The 7,785-nt window shown below is 43.4% G+C and overlaps 1 protein-coding gene across 1 annotated transcript in view; it reads left to right on the top strand.

Moving 5' to 3' along the window:
- MAPK4 (mitogen-activated protein kinase 4) overlaps positions 1-7,785 on the top strand; it is a 147,668-nt gene that overhangs the window by 714 nt on the left and 139,169 nt on the right.

Here is a 7,785-nt window from a genome sequence, read left to right as displayed (position 1 = left end):
ACGCAGCCCGGTTCTGGGCCAGCTCCCCCAGCCTCTTCCCCCGCTGCTCTCCATCGGAAAAGCAACTGGAAGCCCGGCTGCCGTTTGCTTTTGTTCTGCCCGCAACTCTCCGGAATCCAAGGAGAATCCTGGGTGGGCGGATGCCCCGGGAGGGGGCCGTTGCGGGAGCTTCAGGTGCAGTCCCGGAGTGACAATTGGAGGCGGTGGCGGTTTCCCTCGCCTGGGTGGGGAATGGGTCCGGATTGCAGATCAGTGCCCGGGAGCAGGCGGTGCGTCTGCGGCTCCGGAGAAAGCGCGCTGTGCGCCGCGGCCGCGCATTGTCACGCGCTTCTCCGGCACCCTCGAAAGCGTTACCTCGAGACGCGCATTTCCATTCATAGATCTCTGGGATTTGACTTATGGTCACCTCTGCCCGGGTTCTCTGAGGAGCGAGCGACTACTACTGTGAGGTTTAATAGCCGTTTACAGGGGGCCTACTATGTGCAAGGCACATGCTATGTGTAGGATCGTCTACATTGAAAGGCATTTATTGAGCATCTACTATGTACAAAGTAGTTGTGTTACAAACTTTTCACTTTAGCATATATTTATTGATTGCTTCCTGCCTTCAAGCTAGTTGTGCTGTGACCTTATTTTAATAGGTATCTTCTGAACGCCTTCTGTGTACAAAGATTGTGTGTGTGTGTGTGTGTGTGTGTGTGTGTGTTCTGCAGGATTGCCTAGCCTACTTTTAGGGAGCTTATGGAAACAACGGGGAGAATGTGTCTTTGGACCCTTCAGTCTTCAGTTCCTTTATAACCAGCATTTTAACCTTTTCCGGACTGCTTGCCATGCGGTGAGAGGAGCTTGTCTTCTACACTAGAGCTTGACTGTTTGGAGGGGAGCAGGGCATTCTAGTGAAAAGGCCTACTCTGGGACCCCTTTCCAATTCACTTTATTTACACTGAAAAAAAAAAAAAAAAGAAGGCAATTCCTTTGTGCAGAGCACCATGCTAGTTACTGCAGTGAATTAAAGGTTAATAGGGCAAAGCCTTGATACTCAAAGGGATAGACAATCAGTGGTGAGGACAGAAAGACAGACAAAAGGACAATGAACTAAACCATGAAGGCGGTGGGGGAAGGCACGAAGATAGGACCAGCCTGGACCTTCCAACTCCTGGTTTCAAATTGGTGACAACAGATGGGGTGAGAATAGCTTTAAAATCCCATCCTTTGGGTGCCTAGGGACAATGTGAAAGAATCAAATGGTCTGAGGGTCCTTCCTGCTAAGAGATAAGATGACTACTACTCTGATCATCTTGGCATCCTGGCATGCACTGGAATATCCAGATTGTCAAGAATACGTGGGCCATCAGTCTATTGGCAAATATTTGAGCACTTACGTTTAATATAGGCTGCTATCAGGGAAATATAATCTAACGTAGTCTTTGTCATCAAAGATTTTTTTTAATGTTTATTTTTGAGAGAGAGAGAGAGAGAGAGAGAGAATCCATAGCAGGCTCCAGGCTCCGAGCTGTCAGCACAGAGCCCAACGCGGGGCTCGAACCCACCAACCATGAGATCATGACCTGAGCCAAAGTTGGATGCTTAACCGACTGAGCCACCCAAGCGCCCCTATCCTAAAGGACTTAACAGAGTTCTTGAGACAAACACGTAAAAAGATTGCTTGCACAGCAAACTTGAAAAGCGAGGAGCAAATTCCTCCTAGAATTTAATGTCAGAAAAACCTCTGTGCTCATGGCATCGTGGCTTGCTTTTTCTCAGATGGTGAGAACTTGCTATGTCTAGGGTGTTCATCTTTCTGCTTTGGGTTCCAGCAATTCCTGGTAACTGCTTGATCATGGCTTCTTGGTACAATGATCTGTTTCTTCCCAAATGATCTTCAGTTTCCCTCTTAAATTCTTTTTAAATTACATTATCTTCTTTTTTGCTATGAACTCCAAAGCCCCCCTCAAAGCCTTTTTGGAAGTAGGCCCATTATAAAAGATACATAGGAAACATGATAAGCACTAGGTGAGTGGCTTCAGGCTTCCTTTACTTATGAGAAGAGCAGAGGAAAACCCCACAGGGGCTGAAATCAGGAATGTACAGAGAAAACAAAAACTGACCTTGTGAGATGGAATAGGATTCACAGAGATTTCAAACTGAGGCTTCTTCCCAGATTGAGAAAAGTCGTGTAAGCAAAGGTGTGAAGGGAAACAAACCAGGAGTTCTATTGCTCTTCATCTAGAATAGTTTCCATTCATTCAACAAAGATGTGCTGCCTGAGCATTTTACTCTGTGTTCACGACTCTGCTAGGTGTTGGGGGTGATGGGCTTCACCCAGCACAGGTTGGGGTTCCCTGTGATCTCAGGGCTGGCGAGGACCTTTGTCCCCTGTTCACTGCTGGGATAGTGCTGCATCCCTGCCATTCTTTCAAGCATTCCTGGAGTTTTTTCACCTGAGCTGAACTTGATTGTAATCTTCTCCAAGGCTAAGAATGTGACTTCTTTTTTTTCTCTCTGCATCCCTCCTTCCCTGCAGGCTCAGGCATACTCTGTAGAGGACATTTATCTCAGAACATTGTCTTGCCCATTTCTTCACCCTTTCCCTGCCTCATCCGGGCCTGTTATCATGTTTTCCTTTGCCTGTACCACTTTCAGCTGCTCAGAGCCTTTCACTGTATGAAAACTCAGGGGAAAAACAATCTGTCATCAGTCACTTTTTCTTGAAGCTGAATGTAGGTCACTGTCCTCTCTTCTGGGGGGTCTTTGTGCTATAAGCCTAACTGTAGAATGAAAGGCTTTGTCCACCAGGAGAGGATTTCAAGCACAGGCAAGTGGGTGTTGGAGGGGATTGGGGAGGCAAAGTGCCCTTCCTGGTGCTCCTGAAATGATGCTATCACCTCCTCATGTACCACTGTTGGCAAGGGTCTCTGCAGTCTCGTGAAGGTCTGGAGCCTTCCATGCTTCGTACCGTGGTGTGGTCGCTAAATCAGATCGTAGCCCTGCTTCAGTTGCATGTCAGCCTGGCCTTTGCCTGCTCTAGTGTTTAAAGGTTAATCATTTTCCAAACAGAATCCTTGCTTCTTTACCTGTCTATACATGCCCATTATTTTAAGGCAGGGATTTTCAACCTGAGTGCTATCAGTGCTGTGGGCTGAATAATTTTTTTTTTGGTCACAGGGGACTTGCCCTGTGCATTGTAGAATGTTTATCAGTATCCCTGGCCTCTACCCAGCAGATACCAGTGGCGTGCCCTTCCCTACCCCAAATTGTGACAATCAAAAATGTCTTCAGTTGTTGCTGGATGTCCTCTGAGAAGCAAAATCACTCTTGATTGAGAACTACACTGTTGTTTTGTTTTGTTTATTTCTTTTTGAGAGACAGCGACAGAGACAGTGTGAGCAGAGGAGGGGCAGAGAGAGAGGGGGAGACACAGAATCGGAAGCAGGATCCAGGCTCTGAGCTGTCACAGAGCCTGACATGGGATTCGAACTCACAAGCAGTAAGTTCATGACCTGAGCCAAAGTTGGTTGCTCAACCGACTGAGCCACCCAGGCACTGTGTTAAGGGATATTAGTTAATACGTACCATTCTGTACAACTCCCTACTTTCCTGGGAGAGGCCTGATTTAATATAACTTGGTTCTTTTCAGTCAAGGTGACTTAGTAAATGTGAAATTAACTTTGTAGAACTTTCCATATGAATAATTTCATAAATCAGCAAAACATCCTTTGTCATCCTACATAGTCTAATCTGCTCATTATGTTAAGTCAATCTTTTGAGGCCAAAAAAAAAAAAAATCTCAAATTCTTCCCCTAGCATGTGGCTGATTAACATACCAGAAGTATGGGTAGCAGGACTGCCACTGGCAGCCACCATTACCCACAGGGTCATCCCAGCCGCTGCCTGGGCAGTGGCTGGTGAGCAGCAGTGGGGAGGGAAGTGGGGAGAGGGTCTTCTGATGGGACAGGATGCTTATGTAGTTGGAAGGAAAAGCATCTTTTCCTTCCTAGATAGATGACAGCGTTGCTAGGGCATCACAACGGTCCTGGGCAAGAGGGGTTTCAGTTGCGTCAGCTGTAAGTGAAGCTGCCTCTGGGAAAGATTTGAGGAGCCATGGGACAGCTGTGGACGCAGGGGTAGGAAAGTAGAGACTTTGCTCTCCCGATGACTGGCAAGAGCTAAGGGAAGCTTCTCAATGACTTGACATGCATAGAGAGCATGGATCAAGATGGAATTGTTAAACGCAGGATGGCCTGTGCTTCTGTTACCGTTTGTCCTAAGAAGTAAACTTTCAGAACTTCGGCGGCTCTGGACCAGCATTGGCATCAGCAGCATCTTTGTAGGATGGAATCTGGGGCAAGGGTGGTTCAAGTTTAGCAGGAGGCAGTGTGAGCTCGCTTAGTGGACGGAAGTAGCTTACTGCGCATTGTAAACGAGGTTGGTCCACTGCCCAAGCTTATTGATTCAGAAAGTGAATGAAACTCTTTTTCAGTATATTATAATGGTATGTGGAAAGTTTACCATAAGATTTCATTGATTCAGCCTTAAATTTTGGAATACCCAAGACTGGGATGAAACTTTTCCTTGCATTGCAACAGGCTAGATAGGAAATACGTTTTTGGGGGCGGGGGAAGGCAAATAATTGAAGTACTTGAGAACTTAAGATAATAAAACAAACCAAAACAAAAATCTCTGTATTTCAGACTTTTCATTCATTCACAGTCTTTTCCCTTAATTTAAATCGACCTACCTTCAGTGAGGAAGAGAACGTGCTATGATTATTGATGTAGTAGTTAAATGTGCCTGGCTGTATGTGAAACTGAGCTGTCAATATGTCAATGTCTAGATTTAACAAAAATAAAAAGACTCTCTACAAGAAGATTTATTGGAGGAGGGATTTTTTAAAAAATGGGTAGTTTTCCATTTGTGTTTACATGGATTTGATTTTTATAAAGTTTTTCAAGAGTCAAGACCTGTTTGGAGATTTGGGTCAAATCTACACACAATCACAGAACTTAAACCTGCAAGGGATTTTGGGGGTCGGTGAGTAGCTCTCCTTGTCCCATTGTATACATGGAGAAACTGAGGCTGAGAGAAGTTAGGTGGCTTGCCAGGGTCACCCAAAGGTTAGTGCCACGCCTGGGTTAGGGGTGAGGAGTTTGTGCCATTCCCTTTGACATTTGTTGTCACTGGAAAATTGTTCCGACTTCATGGTTGCCAGCATGTGTTAGCGGAGGGAGGATCAGGCAGGAAGAATTTCCATGTCACCTAATCCTGGTAGAACGAATCATTAATTCACACTGATTTCACCTTTGCCAAAGGTATATGTCCTGAAAAGAGCCAGGAGAAAACAGAAACAGTTGAATTAGTGGAATGAGATTATTTTACAAACAGCACAGTGGCTACACTTAATACTACTGTATTGTGTATTCGAAAGTTGTTTTGTTAAGGGAGTAGAGCTTAAAAGTTCTCATATTTGTAACTATGTGTGGTGATGGATGTTAATTAGACTTATTGTGGCGGCCATTTCACAATGTATACAAATGTTGAATCATTACATTGTATACCTAAAAGTAACATAATGTTATATGTCAGTTATATCTCAATAAATTTTTTAAATTAAAAAAACCCTTCCTTTAACACTCTTTGATATTGTCCTTGTAGTAAATAATTAGAATAAAAACATTTATTTTCCTACTTAGAAAAGTACCATAGGGGCACCTGGCTGGCTCAGTTGGTTAAGTGCCAGACTTCAGCTCTGGTTATGATCTCACTGTTTGTGAGTTTGAGCACTGTGTCGGGCTGTGCTGAGAGCTCAGAGCTGCAGCCTGCTGTGGATTCTGTCTCCCTCTCTCTCTGCCCCTCCCCTAATTGTGCTCTGTATCTCTTGCTCTTAAAAATAAATGAAACATAAAAAAAAAATTTTGTAATAATAAAATAAAAAAGTTCTGATCACCAAAAGTTCTGAGAACCAACGTGTTCTCCCCACACATTCAAGCAATTCTAGCTGGCTGTCCTGCAGTTCAACTCAGTTCTGACTTATCTACCTGGAGATAGCATCAGATTTCACAGGATATAGGCTCAGTCGCACAAGACTGCCTTCCACCTCAGAAGCCAGTTGCAAGGGCAGCTTGTCACCTCTGCTTCTGAGTGACTGGCTACAAATCTGAGGTTCCCACTATCTGCTCCTTGGCTTCAGTTAATTTGCTAGAGTGGCTCAGAACTCAGGAAACCTGTTGACTCACTAGATTACTGGTTTATTACAAAGGATATTAAAGAGTATGAATCAACAGCCAGATGAAGAGATACATAGGGTGAGGTCCCAAACAGAGGAGTATCTGTCCTCATGGAGTTTGGGGCCAAGCACAGTGATGTGCAGAAGCGTTCGGATTTCCCAAACCGAAGCTCCCTGAACCCCTTCCTTTTGGAATTTTACAGAGGTTGCATTACATAGTCATGATAGGTTAAACCACTGGCCATTGGCGATTGATTCAGCCTCCGTCCCCTCTCCCCATCTTGGAAGTCAGGGAGTAGAACTGAAAGTTCCATCACTATTCATGGTTAGTTCTGGCAACCAGTCCCTACTCAGGTGCTTTCCAAGAGTCACCTGTTTAACCGTACCCAGTTGTGGTAAAGAGCGGGGCTTTTTATGAATAACAAGAGACCTATTTCACCTTTTTGGCTCTGAAGTGAGATCAGGGAACCGAGGACAGAGACTAAATATTATGATGTTCCCATTGCTCTTCTAGCTCGGGAAGTTTACAAGTTTTGGGGGACTGTGAACAGGGAACTGTGGACATAGATGAAGACCAAATATGTGTGAGAAATAGGTTTTGGTCATCTGAATGGCCACATACGTATTTCTTACAAATCACAATATTGCAACTTTTAACCACTGTTATTCTACCTCTGGATCTTCATTAAGGTGACCTGCTTCGGTGGTGTAGTTGGTCTTTGAGGGAGCTGAGCTTAGGGTTATTAGCAACTTCCTCTGAACTCTCTTGCCTATTTCTGGACAAATTTTGTGTTGTAAGTTCATTTTACTGTCTTAGATTTCCTTACTATATTTTCGACATCTCTTGCCCTCTCTTCTGTATTTTCCATTCTTTTTATATCTTCTAGCTACCTTCTGGTAGTTCTTCTCACCTGTCTTCTAAATCACACTGTGTCTCTTCAGCTGTATCTAATCTGGAGACAAATCTATCTCTTGCATTCTTAATTTTAGTTACTATCAATTCTAGAATCTCTAGTTCTTTTTCATATCTTTAATGTTACTTTTATATGGTTCCTATTTCCTTGTTTTGAAATGTTTAAGCCCAATTTGAATCTCCATGAGCAAAGTAAGTACAGTTGGTTTACATTCGGTGTGTCATAATTTTTCCATCTGGAATACTTATGCAGCTGTTTTTTCTGTCGTAAGTTGTGATGATCATGCTGGCTCATATTTATGTTATATCTCCTTATGTGCCTGATTATCTTTGAATGTTTGCTAGATATTGTTTTGAAAAAATATTTGCATAAATATCAGCTCATCAATTTTAAGATGTACTTTTTTTCACACTTTAATCTCTGAAATTCAGATGTGGTTTATAGTTGACAATGTCTTACATTTATAGTTGGTACCTAAAATAGTAGGTACCTAAGATTTTTTTTCTTTTCCTTTTTCACTGGTACCTAAAAATAGTAGTGCAGTCATGTAATTAGTGATACTTAAGATTGATGAAATGCAATAATTTGAGGCTTTGAGTGGTGCTGATAAAACTGACAGTTCTAAAGGGGATTTTAAGTAGCTTCTTC

This window comes from Crocuta crocuta, unplaced genomic scaffold, assembly GCF_008692635.1.
Source record: "Crocuta crocuta isolate KB4526 unplaced genomic scaffold, BGI_CrCroc_1.0 scaffold36, whole genome shotgun sequence".
NCBI classification, from domain to species: domain Eukaryota; kingdom Metazoa; phylum Chordata; class Mammalia; order Carnivora; family Hyaenidae; genus Crocuta; species Crocuta crocuta.
The sequence above is the reverse complement of the archived record's forward strand: the minus strand, read 5'-3'. Positions and strand labels throughout refer to the sequence as shown.